The following is a 15,921-nucleotide window of genomic DNA, read 5'->3' on the forward strand; positions in this document are numbered from 1 at the left end:
AGAAGATTCTTACCAACATCTTGGGTAATACACAGAAAACAAGACCTGCATAATAACAAAAAAATACCCATCTTGAAACTGAAGCATAAAAAGGGAAGTTTTATTTCAGCAATTCACAATGCCTGCAACTCAACATGCTTTAAGTCCATCCTAGTGAAAATCCCTGATTATTTGCAGCATATCTGCACAACATGAAGACTGGCTGCATGTGTATTGCCACAGGCACAGTCTGAAAAGGAAGACAAGGTTACAGCAACATTTACGATGTCTCCGTGACCCGTTATACACATTGCTGTAACACGCACTCTTTCAGTTACGCACGTTCACTAACAGAGCAAATGCTCACTTCTGGATGCACGCATTTTCAAGGACACCCAAGTTCTCGTGCTTCTTCACCTGGATTTGCAGAGGCCTACATGCCTACCTATTAGCCAGCTGAAGCCAGAAGACTCAACAGCAATAAAGCAATAAACTAAGTGGAGAAAGATATGTGGGATAGATCTGGATCTTACAGCTGACACCCAAAGACTTACAGCTGAGTCTGGGTATTAGGTCTCACTTGTAAAACACAAAAGCGGAGAAAATGAGTCATATATTCCTTAAATAAACATCTTTACTATTTTCACAGTAGTTTTAATACAGGTGAACACACGAAATAAAACTAAAACCTTCACCTCACCTGTGAACATTCACTCCTCTTATAACACATTCTCTTTTAATTGCTTCACCCTTTTTCTCATGACATAATCCTCCTATATCCTTACAGAGAAAGTATTTTCATTTACAACACAAACAATAGCACTCATTCCTTAACTATGAAGTTACAGCTAACTGCTTTCCAATCCATTTCTAAAAATATCAAAAACCTTCCTATGGACATAACATCTCCTTAAGTGACACTTCCTTTCAGAAAATAAAATAAAAATCAAATATTTTTTCTAAGCATTTAACTCCAGAGCCATTTTCAAAAGAAATCTTGGGCAGATAGCCCCCTCTGTATATTTTAAAGTTGGGAATTCTGAATAAAATCCTGTCATTTAAAGTTTAAGCAAACATTTCTAAACTAAGGATTTTCAAGAAATTTTCTATAGCTCATCTTATGCTTCATGTTCAGAACAGCACAATAAATTGCATGCACGTAAAATGCACTTTAATACGGACCTTGTTTAAAATCACCTTCAAATGCACTACTTTGGAAGAAGAAAAAGCTATGAAAACATATCAATTCAGTCTTACTAAATTAAGACCAACTTAAAATGTTAGAGAAAGCACAGGCAGTAATATTGTATTGTATAAGAGTAGTCATTATCACCCCAAATTCATTCACTTGGCCAAATTACAGAATGCATAAGCCTTTTAGAACCAAACACAACCTTTAACCATCTTACAGGCCAACTGATCAAATTTATTATTTTTTAGAGCAGCTAAGAGAGTTCAATGTTTTTCAACCGAAAAATACCCCACTCCAGCTGAAAACATTTTTTTAAAATCTAGTATGTTGGGATGCTCTAGCACATGAATGCTGTGCAACAGTGACAAGGACAGTATGTTCTTTTCTTAGGAAGCCACTGTGTACCACCCCAATGAAGACCTGCTCAAATCTGCTTCAGCTGCAAGGCTCTGCACCACCCTGCTCACATTCTACACTGAGATCGTGCAGTGCAGGCTCTCTGCTGTTCTACAACACATTTCCCCTTCCTCACAGGACTGCTGTGCAACGGTGTGGATGTAAGCTTAGCCACGAGATAGCTAAGGACCAGTCATCCTAGGACTGAGAAATGCTTGTCATTGTCTTAAATACCAGTTGGGTGCTATCAGGAGAACAGCTATAACACAGGGGAGGAGGAAACCAGAAGAGGAATTGAAGTTCGGAACAGAAACAGAAAAAGAAATTGGAGAAAGAAAGAGATGTGTAAGATGCTGATGGGTAGGCAGAGAACCGCAAAGACCCAGACACTACAGCATGCAGAGCCTCAGATCCTGCACCCCGCCCCCCTTCTGGATTTTCCCAATCTTTTGGCCAATGGACCAGGGACCACTGTCAAGATTCACCTTTATCCTCTGCTAATTAATGACACAGAGACTATAGAAAGAAAACACATCCAGTTAAGATGTTTAAATGCCACATATGTAAACCAATTCCATTTCTGTCCATTAAGGTTTGTATTTTCTTTTTTTTTTTAATAATGCTGAAGGAACCACACACAGATTTTCACAAGTGCCTTCTGCCTGAAATATTTCATGAGTCTATGGAGAAGCATTAACTATTTACAGCTGCAAATTAAATGAAGGTATTTCTGTTATGAAATACTAAGCCAGTATCTCAGTTTCTCTATTTGTAATGTATGGCTGTCACTTCAGTGAGGCAATATAAAAATACAAATTTTCAAAAACATATTATAACGCACTTCCATGACACTGTAATGAAGAAATTGGAGAGAAAACAATCCTGTACTTGCCTAAAATTTTGGATACCATGATCTGAACAATGGGATTAAAAAAGAAAAACCTCAGCATGAGAACACCATAAAACTTCTCTAATCAATGAGATTAGAGTGCTTAGGGAAAACACTATTTGATGAAAAAAACTGTGTAACAGTGACATGCAGATGGAACCTGAGTTAAGATGGGAAAGAAAACCTTCATTCCAGAATTCCTTGAATTCAGATTCCCTTGAGTTAGCAATTTTAATGGCCACTGAAGCAGGGTTTTTATGTACTGAGGGAGGGGTTTGTTTGCAAGAAAACTTCAAACAGTCATTTAAACAGTGACCTATATCCCTCTCAGTTTATGAACTGAAAATGAGCTAAGTCTGACATTCCAATACAAAAACAAAGCATCAGGAAGAACAATGAGGTAATCCAAAACTTCACTTTTCAATCTTAAATTGAAGAAATCTTAACTTGAAGAAATGAAACCCAGTGCAAAGAAGTGATGAAAGAGTAAGAAAAGCACAAAAAAACCCCAGACAAAAACAAACTAACAAATCATAAGCATACCTAAAGCAAAAAAAGAGAGGCAATCTGGGAGTACAGGAGACAAAAAAAGGCTACCTTTATTTGCCTTTATTTGTATCCTGCATTTACCTAAACCCCTGTCTTCAGACAAAACTTTACTCCTCACCATAATGTGCCTGTATTAACACTGCGAAGCCTTCATGACTTGATGGAACCAAGCTCTCCATGTTTACGTACTAAGCCAACTCAAAGCTTTTCACACAAAGTGAAAAAAAATTTAAACTCCTACTAGCTAACACTAAATCATATTTCACATTAAAGAAGCAATATGTGAAGAATATGACCATCTCAGCAGTCTTGCATAGTTTTCTATCACTTCAAACCTCAAATTTAGATTAGATTCTCATAACAAATGTGTAATTACAAGGTATCACTAGGAGTCCAGTTCTTACTCAAGGGACACATTTTTATCAGTAATCTTGCCATTTATAATTCTGATTTTTTCCCATTTTACTTTGCCAGTTTGGCAGTTCCCACAGAAGTCAGACTGCTGACAGGCGCAGGACCTGGTGATGTTTCCCGGGAGTGACAAGGCCTTGCAGTGGAACCCATTCTGTTAGCAGCTGTCTGTCTTGTTCTAAGACAGCATCCCTACCACCATGGGACTCTCACCTCTGAGAGGAAAATAAAGGAGAGAAAAAATGAAAGAACTACACTGTGGGCAAAACTGTGGAAGTTGCATTCATACAGAAGAAACACACCACAAAAGGGAACTTTCTTTTGCAAACCAAGGCAAAATTTGGTATGTCTTCTGGGTTTGACACTACAAAGCATGAGGACAACTGATTAAGCAAGACCATTTTCACTTTTTTTTCTGCTTCAGCATTAGTTTAACACTGACAACTGAATTATTTTGAATGGTCTTCATGCATAACAATCTCAGAAGCTTAACTTCTACGCAAAATGTGTCATTCTCTTGTGATCTTATGCACTTTTTGCTTTTCCAGTAAAACAGTAACAGATACTTTAGAGTGTCACTACAATTATTAGTGACTGAAAGTTTTCACAGAAAACAGGTGCACCACCAAAATATTAATAACTCAGAAAGATCAAAACATACCCACACAATTTTATAGCATGCCATGGCAAGGGCAACATTAGAGGGATGTGAGCTCATTCTGACCCTGTGTTAATCAATAAAATAACTATCCATTCATTCTATAAGCTGCAAGTCGAAAAGGCAGATATTGAATAAACCTCACATAAAACTTCAAAGTTTTGCTTAATTAGACAGGAAAGGGAGGTTATGCCATCTTCCACAAAACTCTGAAGCTTTTCATAAATATCAAGTTATATGATGAGTGAGGGATAAACACACTAACTTTACAATTATAAATTATATTAACAGGACAACTAAGTGTTTAAAGTAAAAAGTGTGTACGGATTCTCCACACAAAAATAAATGGCACATTCTTTTCATTAAACTCCTCTCACTTAACAATCCCTCATGAACCTGGTGATACCAACATTTTCCTGACACAGCCCTACTCAAACCAGGCCAAGACAGCTCAGTGCAGGACCTACTTCACATTAGCAGTCTTCTCTTACCAGTGAACAAACAGACGACAGACAGCTGTGGTGAGCAAACTCTGGGATACACTCTTAAAAAAAAAAAAAAGACTGTGCACAAAAATGCTGAAATATACAACCAATGCATTATTCTTGCATTTGGCTCCCTGGACACTTACTCAAGAAAAAGAGGAAATAATACCAGACAGAGCGGAAAAACATATTTGCTATAACAATACTGCATTTCTTCTCTACAAGCACAGTATGAAGTGACAGGCCTGGGCTGACACGCCAGGATCAGAACAGCCTGGTCTGCACACAGGCCTCTTCCTTCACCCACCTTCTCCTTGCCTATCCGAGGTGCATGCCTGCTCCACCGGGGCTCAGGAACAGTCTCAGCCTTTCTACACAAAGAACAAAACCTACACTTGTAGAAATAGCACCTAACTACCTGAATATGTGCTGTTGGCCTCAGGATGCACAGAAGTAACCCATACTTTGCCAAGGGTAATCCTAACACTGAAGCTTGGGCTTCTGGTGTCATAAATATCAAGCTTTATATTTTCAGTCTTTCCAGATTACTTCCATAGTTGACAAGAAAGTCTGAGGGTGGACAGCACTCCGCGTGTCCCAAACTTATATCCACCTAACCAAAGTTATATCTACCTAGCCTAGATATTGCTAGAAAATTAAATAATTTGAATTGTTCAGATCAAACAATCATTAAAAGCATCTAAAAACATCTCATTTACTGTTAAAGATGCAACCAAATCAAGAGATTACATGTTTGTTTCATTTTACAAGTATATATTTCTTCAGATCCCTTTGCATTCATTCTCCACTGAAGTACCAGACCTCTCAGGGGAAGAGAATGACCTTGTAAAGTGAAGCATTTGGGATGTCAGTAAACAATACTATAGAAAATTAACTTTTAGAGGGACACCAACAGAATAAAGAATGGTTGCCTCTGTTTAGGCCTCAGACTTTGAGATGAACTTTCAATCCTCTCCTCTGAAATTTCAGCTGTGCCCTTAATGTAAAAGCATAGCACCTACTTCAAGAAGTGGTGAAAAATGAAAACCAAGTTCCTCAGATAAAGCTGTAATTCTTTATAAATTTGATTTCTGTCCCTTAAATTATTTACATATGACACGTTTGCTCTGTACAGGTGTCATCCTATCAGCAAGACATGATGCATTTTATCATTTAATTTAACATGTTATTTGCAGCCTGAATTCAAAAAGCATGAGAAAAGCCACATTAAAGAGATCAAAACATTGCTAAGACTACAGCAAGAGGTGTACAAAAACTAACAGAATAGTGTAATTTGATCATAAATGTCACCCTTCTTTTCAAGATGATTTCAAGTTTGCCCTCAAAGCTGCACTAATATGATTAACATCTCATTTTCATGTCTGAAGCATCCACAGCCTTTCAGAACTCTTACAGTTCCAGTGCAGAGTCAATTTAAGTGAGAGCTCTGAGAAAGCACACATACCTATAAGCAGGAATCCACAGAGCTGCTTTAGGGAAACAAATGTCTACTGAACTATACAGTACCTTTCCAACTGTTGTTTTGCTCAGATAGGCAAAGGAGTAACATACTTCAGCATGCAAACAAGGTATCTGATATTTCTAAAACTACTACATGACTCCTAAAACAAAGCTACTCTTTGCCCACAAGACACTGACAGAGCAAGTATTTCAGATGTAAATACCCACAATCAAAAATTATGTAGGCTGTGTTCCACTTCATACCAGTGGGGATGAAGCCTCTAGGTGCTAACAATACAAGATGTGTTACATAAGACTATGCACTTATTTTTAGAAGCACATTACAAAATTAAGTACTGCACTGGAATCTGTTGCAGAGCCATGGACAGTTACATCAATATGCACAAAGAACAATTGCTCAGTTGGAGCAGAATACTAGATTTGATTCAGACTGAAGTTCTCTCCTCACAGTCACAAAAATACTGAAACATCTAAGACTATAAAATTTAATTTACATTCAGTAGATAAAGAAAAAACAAACCAAAACACAAAAAACCACTATTAATCATATAAATCTTTGCTATGAGCAGCAGAATTAATAAAAATTAGTTTCTTAAATATTTTTTCTGTTTCTTAACACTTAAACCATGATAACCCTTAACTTCCTTCTTTTCCACATCTCTTTGTGACTTTCCCCCCATATCCGGGAAAAGAGTTGTGGTACAGACACTGAAAGTCTGCATGTGTTTACAGGATGCTTAACCAGCTGCCATCCTACCGAATACATACCAGATCATGTCTGACTATTTCTTTTCCAAGAGGGTGCACTAATTTGAAATTCCTTCCTTCACCTAGACACAATTTTATGAGGTCTGTAGGACCATAATTCGAATCTTAAGTTCTCCTGATTTCAGTTTCCATATAGAAGCATATTTATATAAATTCAGTTAAATGCTTAACTTTTGAGTTAACTCAAAAGCTAGGTTATCTATATATATTTATTTTAAATTTTTATGTTTCTTGTATTTTAATTTTTTATGTTTCTTGTAATTTTTATGTTTGTAAAAACATAAAATAATCCATGAAGCACATTCTACTATCAACTATATCTACTATCTACTAGATATCAACATATCTACTATCTGTTTATTCATTTACTACCAGTGTTTAGTTATTTTCAGCCTCTGTTACTCCTCTCCAGGCTCCCTCCTAAGTAGCATTAACACCAGGGCCTGTGAAGTACCTTTAGTCTACTAAGTCTTAAAATACACTGCTCAAAAAGGTTTTGCTTTAATAACTGGACTCAGCAGAAGCAGGTATTCATTACTACAGAAGAGGCCAGCAGCTGTACACTGGAACACATTGTTAAGGGGGAGTTAAAGATGCTGCTCTTAGTGAGTCACTCCTGGTTACCAACCAGACCTACATTTGGTCATCCCAGTTTTCAAGACTTTGCTGAACTCTTGCTATAAAACCTAATTCAGATTAAAAACTGAATCTACTCTGTGGACCATAAAAGAACAGCCAGTTGCTTTAAAAAAAAATAATTTAAACTAGTTGCATGTCTTTCAGAGACAATAAAAGATTAGGATCACAGCTAATATTAAGAGTTTGCAATTCCTAATTAAAATACTAATACCAATGAAAATACTACTTGCCATCAACCATATCCTGCTGGTATTCACAACATACACTGACCTAAGGTAAGCTCAGAAGACCACCAAATTCCTGAAAATGAGATTTTATCCTTGCAAGAAATTTTGGTAGCCCCTGCTCCATCATAGATGTCTCAGAACATTTATGCTCTTGCCTAACTAAACTTCCAGGAAATTGGGGGAAGCAAAACATGTATTTATTGACCAACACATATCATCCTAAAAATGCCAAAGTTTCCAAAATCAAAAACCAAAACACACACAAAAGAAAACCCAAAAAAACACAAACAAAAAAATTAACTCCATACCACAGTAGCAAAGGAACCTGAATTTACTTTGACTTCCACCATAAAATAAAAAGTGATATTGACTTACTGTCATGTGTAATGCTGATCTTAATCAATTTGATCTGACTGGAAATGTGCATCCACATCCAGAAAATAAGCCAATAAATTAAGATTTCAACATAAAGTACCATTCTATCTTACAATGGTGCTTTTGACATGTTAGGAAAAGTACACCACACAGCAAAGTATCAAGACCTACAGTACCAACACTGCAATAAATAAACATCTCATTAAAATGATTTTTTTGTGTAAAACCATTTTACAGTTGGACACAGCATCACAAGGTACTTTAACATTCAGAATTGCTCATCACCTTGTCAGTCTTTCAAAAGTTGACATTGCTTACAGTTGATTGCTATTTGAAAACCTTTCAGATTTCTACTTCTCCACATCACAACACACGGTACAAACATTCAAGAGATTACCTTCTTCCATACGTTTTTTTTTTTTAGCCTCCTCGGTCATTACATAAAATACCTGCTTCACACATGTTTTCCTGTTTAAAAACTTTTCCAAAAAATAAATATTTATATGCTACAATTACTTTCTCACAAACCTCATCAGTACTGAATGGTAAAAGACTTCAAGCATATACCCTAACAAGTCCCCTACACAGCAGTGCAACAGAAGGAACACTGGCAGACATTTTTTCCATCATTACAATTCTCTGGCAACACTTCCTTTGCAAGAATAGTTTTCAAAATTCAAATAAAAAATGCTTACAAGGAATAGTCATTCTGCCCCAAACAATGCAAGATTTTCATAAGCTGGAAGGGGAAAAATACTATTCCATTGAAGCTCAAAGCTAAAACTCACACAGTCATATAGACTGCAAGACAAGTACACAGTCCACTGACACAAGCATTAGTTGCTCATTTTACACCAAAACAGGCGTTTCCTACAACCCTCTGACAGAAAAGATATGATATTACAATATCATTATCTGTGTTACAAAGACAGCTTCAGAAAAACTTGTTTGCCAAGATATTGCCTACAAATCTAAATATTAACATCTTAATAATAGTTGGCCGCCTCTTTTTGGTGCCTGAAAACTCCCTGCTATTGTTTCCAAATGCACACATATTTAGAGTGTAATGAAAATATTGTGGACATGGCATTCTGAAACACATAAGGACAAACAAGACAATTGCCACCTACTGAACTTGGTATAGAGTCATCTTTTGGGGGGGTTAACATTGTTTTGGCTAAATATATGTAGTAACTGCTACTGGTACATGGTTCCACAGAAGCCATGAACCAGGCAAGTGAAACACAGGAACCCATTATCCTCCTACCACAGACTAGAACTTGGCCATTAATTGGTTAAATGACTTACCCAGAGTAACCCATCACTTCAGTAGGTAACTCACACAGAAACACAGTCCAATTCAGCCCAATGGATTACTTTCTGCTCAGCAACAGCAATGCAAAGTAAGAGTTTCCGTTTGATGTATCACAAATACAGCAGCATTTTATACCAGTTTTCAGTTTAAATAAACTACACCTTATGATGAATAACTTGACTTCAGCGACCTATATTCAAACATCATTGATCAATCTCAAGCACATAAAAAATCTGAAAGCAGGATTTTAAAAATGCTTCTGAAGTTCAATAAACAAACAAACAAAAAAATCAGGAAAAAAAAATCCCAAGTGACATGGGGTAAAAAATAATTCCTAAAAATATCCCCCCATAAATTATCCCAAATCAAAAGGAAAACAGGAAGAAACAATGGTTTACTTACTACTGAATTTCAAGATTAACAACTCTTGCACTGCAATTTAACAAGAGAAGGATGTGTCTCAAAAAAGTCTTCATTATAATCAAATCTTAACCTACCAGCATAATTTGAAAGGAATCCTCCTAGGAAATATGTAGAGTTGTGAAATTATACATATTAGCACTGCAAAAAGCAATCAGATGGCAGAGTAACCAAGTCAGGGGAAAAAATAATCCACATTTTTCTGTAATGCTACTGATAACCAGTGCTACAGCAAGACAAGTTAAGGGTTTCCCAGTAACCCCTTTAAGCAAGAACCACTTACACCTTGACTTAGAGCCTATTACACAGACCACAAGATGAGCTAGTGCACACCACCACAACAAAAATATCTATTTTATGAGAGTATTAAAAATGAAAGATAAAATATATATTATAAGCAATATGAACATTATATGGCTGGGTTTTGGTTAGGTTTTTTGTTCCTTTTTTGCATATACAAACACAAAAATATCTTCAATCCTATGTAAGAATCTCTTGTTGATTAGCACAGACCATGCTTGGTATATACACACCTGCTCCAAAACGAAAATAATTCCACAAGGACAATTTAAAATATCCTACTGTGCAGCATTTTCATTTGACACAATTCTTCCTACGCTATTATAATGCTCAATAAAAGCATAGTTAGCTGTCAAAATACACCATCCATCCTGAAAACTCATGCACAAAGTTAACTGTCAGCATGTAAGTAGGTGCTTTTAAGTCAAAAGAGACTACACACAAACTTACAGATATTCATATGCTTTTCCAGGTCAAGAGACCAACAAACACAGCACCTATGTGCTAAAGCACATCTGTAAAGGAAAAAAAAAAAAAAAAAAAACAAGGGGGGAAAAAAGGCCAATTCTATTCAAAAAAGACAACTGAAACAAGCTGTATTGAACTGTTCCGTGCAGTGCAACCAAGATATAAAGATAAGTTTCAAGCAAATATATAAATATAGTAGCAGATTTCTTCTGTACAGTAGAATGCTGACATACATTTTTTTACTTATTTATGTCTCAAAAGCTCAGATAAATTGAAGTTAACCTAACTTCAACTTCTATGCTTTCATCAATACTTGAAATTTACATACATACTGTACTAACAGTAATTTAAAATGAGAAAAACTGTATCATTTACAGAGCAATCATTTAAATCTGTAGTAAAAATATTGATTTGATTTCCTAAAAGTACTGTACTTCCATAGAAACTGGTAAAGGGCTTTCTATTTAAGCTAACATTTATAAACACACACAACAAATGTGGCAAATATTCTGCCAAGAATTAAAGAATATATATTTTTTTTTTAATAACACATTTTTAAGGTGCCTTTTATTCAAGCATATTATAGCTTTAAGAGAAGACAATTTTAAAAAGTTAGATACAGGGGTTTACTTCCTTCAAAACAAAATTCTGTACTTGGTGCACTTTCTATACTATCTCATAGGAAAACAAACCATTCAATATTTCTCTTCAGTTTCCAGATAAAGTCAGAAAGTCAGGTGATAGAAACCTCTGTTTTAATTCAACCATGGTGCATTTTTAAGTTCTGTTCACTTCTTGAGGTAATAAAAAGGAGGTGGAAGATATTTTTGAATAAACAAACTTATGATACACAGCCCCTTTAAAACCATAATGAGGTTACAACTTAGCAATTGCTACACAACAGACCTTGCATCAACATGAATATTAGGGTAATTTTTAAGAAAACTACAACAGAGGCTAAAAAAGCAATCATGTTCCTGATTTCAGAGTTAATCTTTATCTAGACAGAAATGCATTTAGAAATATAAAAAAATAAACAGAAATATTTTCTGAGATCTACCAGTCTGCTGCAGGCACATAGAATTTTCATGTGAAACAACTGATGTAAAGACCAAGATTTCCAGGTGGAAACATCCACTTAAGGGACAATTTTTTAGCATCAAACTTCAGGACACACCAACTGTCCTATTTTTTCCACTAAATAACAATTATCTAAAATTAGGTTCTTTTAAAGAGAATTCACATCCATTTTTTATTATAAATTTCTGGGGTTTCTTTATTTTCAGTTTCTCCAAGGGCTTTTCTCTCATTTCTTGATGGAACTGACACACAAATAGGTTGCAATAACAATGACTACTTAGACAGCAATATTAAGTTTCTAGAAGAGATATGTAGACAAGGTTTATCTACTACCACACTCTTAGCTTTATCAACAACTTCCTGAAAATAAAACAGAAATACACTTGCAAGTCAAGTCAGTCAGCTCTTGATAAGTGAGTATTCAAATCCCTTTCTAAAATCAGAAGCAGTCAACGCCTTGAAGTTTAGCATACCAGCTGAATACTCAACATCAACAACAGTGGAAGTTGGGGGCAAAAAGAAGAGAAAAAAAGGCATGGGACAGATACATCATGCTCAAGATCACAAAACTTGATCCTGTGAGCTACGCTGTATTAATGTCTTCATAAGAGAACTCAAAGTACATCAACACATACACAACCATTCTTCCAGGTACAAAATAAGATGCCTTTGCAATATAAACTTCTACAATTATTTTGCTCTTGCAGGTCTTCACAAGTCTTAACAGTCTGAAAAAAATGCAACTTTCCCAAAACATAAAGTTTTCCAATAACAGATATGACAGCAGGTTTGATCATCTTAATCTATCTTTCCCCAGCTGAAGAGTTAAGACTAGCAGCCAGTCACCAGCAGCAGATGTTGCTGCTGTGCAGGCACACAGGAGCGTCTCCTTCACACATTCAAGTCACACACACATATATATTTACGAAAGATACACAGAAAGTTCTCCTCCTCCCCTGGGGATAGAACAGTGTAAAGTTGGAAACAACTTCTTCTCTGATAAAAGAGACAGCAGAAATTAAACATGCTTGTGTTAGATGTGAGTAAGCACCAGAAGCAACTAACACCTTATACAAGCATATTTTCATTTTCCCACATTACAGAGCTTCCAAAACAAAGTTACCTGTAACTTCACCAAGAAAAAAAACAGCCTAAAACCGAGAATACCCACTAACTGGTACCTTGTTTTCACCAGGAACATACATATACTAACTAGACTGCTAACACTGACCCTTGTATCTTTCCCCACTGCCCTACTATCCCCCCTCTTATCCCTAACCTGTCACCCTGTGCCACCTCCTCTCCCAGTACGGGTCAGTTTCACACCAGACCTTGTCATTGCCTCTCAGGCGGGCAGGGGAAGGCTGGTTCCTTCCTCCGGCGACCGCGCTCTATCTCCTTTCAAGTTTGTTTTACAAACAGTCCGAGGGAAAGCCAGAACCTGTTTACACACCGCCTTAACCGCCGCCAGGAGGAGAGTAAAACAGGCGCCGGCAAAAATTTAAAAAAAAATAAATAAATTAAAATTCAACCGAAAGCTAGCCAGCAGCACCCCCGTCTCACCCCCTTTCTCCGCCCGGGGCCCGCGGCGCAGGCCGCACGGCCGCTCGGCGGAGCGCGGGGCCGGCGTAGCCCCGGCCGTGGGCGGCAGGTTCCGCTGCCCCGGCGCCGGGCCCGGGGAAGGCGGCGGGCGGGCGGCCCCGCGGCCCCGCAGGGCCGGGCTCGGTGGGACGGGGAAGGCCCGGTAGCAGCCGCCGGGGCGGCGGCGGGAAGAAGCCGTTCGGGCGGGCCGAGCGGGCCGCAGGGCGAGCTGCCAACGGCGGCCGCAAGGATGCGGGGCCCGGACACCGCTGGGCCGCGGCCTCGCCCGGCCCCAGAGCGGCGCCCAGGGGCCGCCGCCGCCCTCGGCCGCGGAGGAGGGCGGGGGGCGGCAGGCCGGGCCGGGCCTGCGGCTGCGCCCCCGGCTCGGGCGCCGCGCGTCCCCCCCGCTCCCCCTCGGAGACAAAAGCAAACGGAAACCCGGTAGGGCGGCCCCAGGCCCACCGGGCCCCGCCGAGGGCTGCGCCGCCGCCCGGGCCTCCCACATCGGGCCGCGGCCGGGACGGCGGCAAGGCCCGGGTCGGCGGCGGGGCCGGGGAGGGGCGGCCGGGGCCGGACTCACCGCATGAATTTTCTTGTCCCGCGAATCCAAGATGGCTGAGTATCCAGCACGGAGGATGCTGGGGGAGCAACCTTTACCCTCTGACCCGGCCGCCGCCGTGACCCCGCCGCCGCTCGGCCCGGCCGCCAGCGCCGAGGGGCGGGGGCAGCGCCGCTGCACCGCCCGCAACGGCCCGGCCCTGCGGAGGGGCTGAGGGGGACGGGGAGGAAGGGGAGGAGGAAGGAGCAACGAGGCTCTCTCGGCTGCGCTCCCTCCGCCTCCCGCGGGAGACGCGGCCCAGTGCTGGGGGCAGGGCCCGCAGGCCGCGGGGCTGCTGGATGCTGCCGCTCTCCGCCGGCCCCACTGAGACGCTGCTGGCTGGGGACGCGCCCGGCTGCGATCCCCTTCTGTGAGGGGAGAGGGCGGCGCGCAGGCCTGGAGCGCCGGGCCAGATCGGGGCGTGGGGGTGAGCAGGGTCAGGGCGCAGCGGGGCTCACCGATCCTCCCCTCACCCCTGCACCCCCGGGGCTGCCGGGGGCCTGTGGAGACCTACCCCGCGTGGACGCGCTCCCTTGGGAAGCGCTCCAGCTTCCAGAGGGGGTATCCCATCCCCCGTGGCCCTGCTCTGTCAACTGTTCTTGGGTTGCAGAGCGCAGAAGGAGCGGCCTGGCCTCTCTGTAGGCTGTGTGTTACGCTGTGGAGGTTGCAGGTCAGGAACGACCCGACAATGGAGTAAATTGTGTGAAAGTTCCTGTTTTGTCTGCTGTGAGGTAGCAGTGGAGAGACAGGTCCTGCTATCCGCTTTGTCTGTTAATAAAGTGGAAAAGCATTTACAAGATGACACAAGTGGACTTCTACTTTATTGACCCTCAAAACATGTATGTTATAGTAATGGCTTAAACGCAACAAGCACTGGTGCACAAAACACTCATGCAAATAATCCCCTTGAATTCAGTGAGACTGTCAATGATATAAAAGTTAAGCCCTGTGCACAAGTGTTTACAGGATGAAGGCAAACATCATTTGTGAACTGGCTTCTCTGCTCCATCAAGAAAAACAGTGGCACTGACACTTTGGTTGTAAAATCATCATAAAGTTTAAATTTTCAAGCAACGAGATGAGCAGAAATAGCAGGTTTCTTCCAATAGTTTCACATGTATGCTTTATTCTCAGGTTTGATTTAGAATTGCTGAAGAATTCTGTAGGTTACACAGCACTAATGTCTTATAGAAACATTGGTACTACAGTAACATGTCTCTCAACATAAATATGCTTTGAAGATAGAAGAGCAGTCTTCCTTTTAAGCCAGGAGACCAGTTTCTTAATGCCACCAGCTTTAATTGTGTGATGAGCATGGCTGCCATGTCATTGAAATGAATGTGTATATATACCATCCAGGAAAGCACTGCAGTTTATTATTCTAATCATAAACCTTTCTTTTGTGACTCAAACATTCATGCATTTGCCAGGATCAAATCATTAAAAAGTACCAAAAGTGACATGCTATTTAGAGGACGAACTTCTGGACTACTTTTGTTGTTCAGTCTGAAAAATCAAAAATTTCCTCTTAGCACAAATCAAATATAAAAGCAGTACTTTTAGACTGAAAAATACAAGCAATGTTATTAATCTTCAGTGATATTAAGTAAGTGTTTAGGTAGTCTGATTCTTTTATATCTGTTTATAAACATTTTGCTTCATTGTGTTTGATTTCACACTTCAGTGGTCTGAGTTTCTTTTTCAAAAGCTGATTTTCATTCAATTTTCCAAAAGAGAAACCCAACAGTACCCAACAGTATGATGCAAGTAAACTTAGGAACCTCATAGGTCATTGCATCTACATGGACTGATCTCTCTGTCCATTACAAAATTACAGTTTACATGCAAATCAATTAGCATTTGCAGGACAAGAAGCCTGAATAGCTCACCAGAGCTAGGTAATGGGAAAAAAAGTGTGTTATCTTGGGTTAGACTGGTTAGCTTAGTATAAACAACCTCACCAGCACTCACAATGTGTGTAAATTGTGATTTAAATTCTGTTAATTGAAAAAATTTAACCTGTCCTTCTGCCTAAGACTCTGTTGAGTTGAGGAAGTTCATTACTCAAGCTGTAGTAGTTGTGTACTCTACTTCCTCTTTTGTTTTCTT

The 15,921-nt window shown here is 39.7% G+C and overlaps 1 protein-coding gene across 2 annotated transcripts in view; it reads right to left on the reverse strand.

Moving 5' to 3' along the window:
• The window catches only part of LOC131573279 (CCR4-NOT transcription complex subunit 2), an 83,507-nt gene extending 69,215 nt beyond the window's left edge, over window positions 1-14,292 (reverse strand). Inside the window, exon 1 of one of the 2 annotated variants that reach the window (XM_058827078.1) lies at window positions 13,795-14,292. The gene's annotated coding sequence lies outside the window, so the exon portion shown is untranslated. Of the gene's footprint in view, window positions 1-12,964; window positions 13,130-13,794 lie in introns of those variants that run through there. The other variant, XM_058827077.1, reaches the window with a different exon arrangement.
• Between the last annotated feature and the right edge of the window lie 1,629 nt (window positions 14,293-15,921).

The sequence above is a fragment of the Poecile atricapillus genome, chromosome Z (assembly GCF_030490865.1).
Source record: "Poecile atricapillus isolate bPoeAtr1 chromosome Z, bPoeAtr1.hap1, whole genome shotgun sequence".
NCBI lineage: Eukaryota > Metazoa > Chordata > Aves > Passeriformes > Paridae > Poecile > Poecile atricapillus.